This window comes from Rhagoletis pomonella, unplaced genomic scaffold, assembly GCF_013731165.1.
Source record: "Rhagoletis pomonella isolate Grant_MI unplaced genomic scaffold, Rhpom_1.0 Rhpom_scaffold_00005, whole genome shotgun sequence".
NCBI classification, from domain to species: domain Eukaryota; kingdom Metazoa; phylum Arthropoda; class Insecta; order Diptera; family Tephritidae; genus Rhagoletis; species Rhagoletis pomonella.
The window spans coordinates 10,984,586-10,988,983 of NW_023458559.1; the positions used below are offsets into that span (position 1 = coordinate 10,984,586).

At 41.1% G+C, this 4,398-nt stretch overlaps 1 pseudogene; it reads left to right on the forward strand.

Annotated features, from left to right (window-relative positions):
- The window catches only part of LOC118739785, a 19,315-nt pseudogene extending 18,540 nt beyond the window's left edge, over positions 1-775 (forward strand).
- Positions 776-4,398: the final 3,623 nt, after the last annotated feature.

The following is a 4,398-nucleotide window of genomic DNA, read 5'->3' on the forward strand; positions in this document are numbered from 1 at the left end:
AACAAAAATCGCCGTGTGTAAATGAGCACTTAGCAAGGCACTGTATGTGGGTTCGTGAGTGTGTGCAAAGCTTTTGTAAGGGAGCTAAGGGAGTGTCAAAACTCTAATGTAACTAACGAGCAAACCTTTAATTATTGAATCATCCGTCAGACATAACATCAAAATGATAATTTAAAATTTCGAAGTTCATTTCATTTGTCCTGAATTCGAAAAAGAATTTGTGAAGTGCAAAAAAAAATGTATTCAAAGTAGTTTTTGTATGAGGATTTTTAAATAGAAACATGTAAATAAAACAAACTCCCGATTGCGTCTGCATGACTCCTTCACGACTTTACAACGCACTTAAAGTTGGTTTTGTCATAGCTAATTAAAAGTGAGGTATTTATCGAAATCCCGCCAAATATCTAACTATAAAGTTGGCTATTTTTAACAATGATTTTTCACTGCTGGGACGTCATGTTCTTGTCGCAAATCAAACTGATTAATAGTCAGCCCGACCGAATTAAGACGGTATCATCGCGGCTATATCCTTTTAATCATACCAATTTTTTGCCCATCTAGCGTTAAGTCCAGCATTATGGGTAATTGAATGTTATGGAAACCCTCCAATTATAGCATATATTCTCATTATTCAATATGGCTGGCTTCAAAGAAAGCTGGTATGCCGCCAGGTGTGACTAACTTTTTACCCTCAACTGGAAACTTGTTTGTGGACGTAATTACAAAGTCGCCTCAATTTGGTGGGCTATATTTTGCTGCTTTCGGATACTCTTGACAAAAGTGTTGTAGTTCTTGTTGTAGCGGCTACAACAACCCCGCCAAGATCGGTTAATATCTCAGTCGTTGTCGTCATGTTCCACTAACGGCCGCCCTAAGAAGCGTGCAGTCTCAGTAGGGTCGGTCCACAGGGACAAAGGCGTTAGGGTTGTTGGGTTTTCCGGGCATACGAAGAGATGCTCCGAGCACATCTGCGTTTAGTCTGCTCAGGTATGAGTTTAACCTGCTGCAGTAGCAAGAACGAAGTTGGGCTATTGTGGTTCTTCTCTCCCGAGGTAGATGAAGGGCCGTCTCGTCTATGTCCGGTGGTTGTGCGCCTAGAACGGCATTCACAGGTCTGGAGTCTACATAACTCGAGACTGACTCCCCGTGAATGCCGTTCAGGGCCTGTCGATATGCCGACGGGTCCAGAGGTTGTTTAATGAACCTCTGGACTTCGTCCGTCAGTTTGTACAGATGCCTCCTGACGTGCCTGGGCGAGGGCTCTTCAGCAAGCAGCTGCCCATTCGGGTGACCACGTCTATGGCTCCCGACAAGGAACTGCTTGCAGAGCATGGTGTTATGCTCCTTGACCGGGAGCAATTTCGCCCCGTCGTGTAGATGATGTTCAGCATGATTCAATAATACAAGGTTGGATAAATATTGACATTTGTGTCAATCGACTGCCTTGTAAGGTTGCATTTGAGAAGGAAAGAGAAGCGGGTAACAATTTTATCTCCTTTTTTGAAAAGGTAGTAGGAAAAGTAAGTAGTCTGGTAGTGCTGAAATGCGTTTTTGTATACAAATTAAATTAAATATATAAAGGAGATTCCACTGATCTACACAATAGACAATAAATTAACTTGTTATGGCCACATAAATATTAAAAATGAAATAAATGGATATTAACATAAAATTCTTGCCAAAGAAAAATCTTTGAAATCTTTGAAGAAGAAATGTTCCCAAATATTCAAAATAAACCATGGTTTCATTGAAATTCCAGTATATATTAAACAAAATTAATGGAATTCAAACAAATCCTTTATTCAAAGGGACTATATGAAGAATTATACAAATAGTAAAGATGCAATTGATTTACTGCATATAAATTAATCTTTTAAAAATTATATTTGTTGCATTTAAAGATAACATGTTCAATATCTTAAAGTGAATTACATTTGGTTTTTTTTTTAATTTTTTAGTAATGTTTTCTACTTTTTCCTCCAATCAGTCTTGCTAATCATTATATTGGTTACATTTAAAAGTTATATCTTCAATATCGCAATTTAATTACATTTGGTTATTTAAAAATCTAATTTTTGCGGAATGTTTTTTACTTTTTTCTCCAATCAGTCTTGTTAATCATTATATCGGTTAAACTTTAAAAATATGTCTTCAACATCGCAATTTAATTACATTTCGTTTTTTAAAAATGTTAATTTTTTGTAATGTTGTGTACTTTTTTCTGCAATCAGTCCCAATGAGCACAAAAAAATATCTTTATTAATATTTCCACTTTCGCTTTTATGGAGTGGTATACTTACTTGTAAATATGCAAAGGCTGCACTTTGCACCAACCAAAACGCTGCAGTGGTAAAAATACATGCACCAGCAAACGTGGACGGACAACCAAGTGATCCTGACCTTCACAAGAGAATATAGTTATTAATATTTGTATTTTCTGCACCAGCCATACGTGGACGGACACACAGGGATCCTAGCCGGCAAAACTTACTTGCAACGGCTGCACTTGTTGTAAAACGCTACTTTTTGAATTCAAATTATGAATAACTCCGATACCCTGCAAATAAATATGTAAATTATTGTTGTAATTCAAAATATTTCCATTATTTTTGATTTTTTTGCCATACTTACTTGAATTTGCCCAATAAGAAAATGAATTTCCACGAAACAATCGATGAAAATATCGGCAGTGTTGCCTGTTGAACTTTTTATACGAAGACAATATTTCTCCTTGTATTTTAGTAGTAGTTTCTACAAATCAAAAAAGAAGGCAACACAGGCTAAGGCAGAATGCGGGAGCGAGACAACTGCCAGGTTATACAACCTTGTATTATTAAATCATGATGTTCAGGCAGCATCAGAAGGCATCCATTCGCTGTCCGTAGTGCGGTGTTTTGTGTTGTCTGCAGCTGCATCCACTGCGTCCTACTAGTCCCCGGCCGACCACACTGGTGCTGCCTAATTTAACCCTTGTGTTCTTCTTCTTCTTTTTTGGTGCTTTAACCGCCTAAGCGATTTTGGCCGAGTTCAGCAAAGCACGCCAGTCGTTTCTCTTCTGTGCCAACTGACGCCAATTGGAAACGCCAAGTGAAGCCAAGTCCTTCTCCACCTGATCTTTCCATCGCAGTGGGGGCCTCCCTCTTCCTCTGCTACCACCAGCGGGTTCCGAGTTGAACACATTCAGAGCTGGAGCGTCGGTGTCCTTTCGAACGACATGGCCAAGCCAGCGGAGCCGCTGTATTTTAATTCGCGGCACTATGTCCATGTCGTTGTAGAGCCCATACAGCTCATCGTTCCATCGGCTGCGGTATGCGCCGTCGCCAACGCGTAATGGCCCGTAAATCTTCCGCAAAATCTTTCCCTCGAACACTCCAAGAGCCGCCTCATCGGATGTTGTCATTGTCCATGCTTCTGCGCCATATACCAGCACGGGCATGACGAGTGACTTATAGAGCGTGGTTTTCGTACGTCGAGAGAGGACTTTACTCCTGAATTGCCTACTCAGTCCAAAGTAGCACTTGTTGGCAAGAGTGATTCTGACATTATTATCGGTGTTATTGCTGGTTCCCAAGTAAACGAAATTCAACTGTGTAACTGTCAACAGTGACGTGGGTGCCAAGGCGCGAATGTGCTGACTGTTTGTTTGATGACCCATTCGCTTTGCTTCCTTATCCAACTTGGAAAATGCAGAACAGACTTCGCGGTTTTTAATACCGATGATATCGATGTCATCGGCATAAGCTAGGAATTGCACGCTCTTGTAGTAAATTGTTCCTGAGCGGTTGAGCTCTGCAGCTCTTATTATTTTCTCCAACATCAGATTAAAGAAGTCCCATGAAAGGGAGTCGCCCTGTCTGAAACCCCGTTTGGTGACGAACGGCTCGGAGAGGTCTTTCCCAATTCTGACGGAGCTGGTGGAATTGCTCAACGTCATTTTACACAGCCGTATGAGTTTTGAGGGGATGCCGCGGTAGTTGGCGCGAATGGCGGGGTCACCTTTCTTGTGGATTGGGCAGAGCACACTTAAATTCCAGTCGTCGGGCATGCGTTCATATGACCAATTCTGAACAAGAGTTGATGCATGCACCTTATCAACTTCTCGCCGCCGTACTTGAATAGCTCAGCTGGCAGGCTGTCAGCTCCAGCAGCTTTGTTGTTTTTCAGCCGCGTTATTGCTATACGTACTTCCTCATAGTCAGGCGGTGGAACGTCGACTCCGTCATCATCGACTGCGGGCTCGGGTTCTTCTTTTTCACAACTTTCCGTGCTGCTTAGGGTTCGAACGATACTATCGATATTGAGTAAGTATCGATACTGAGGGTAAAAAAATGAGTACTTTAATACTCGATACCTTATTTGGTGATTCTACTCGATACTTTGCAAAGTACTCGTAGTATC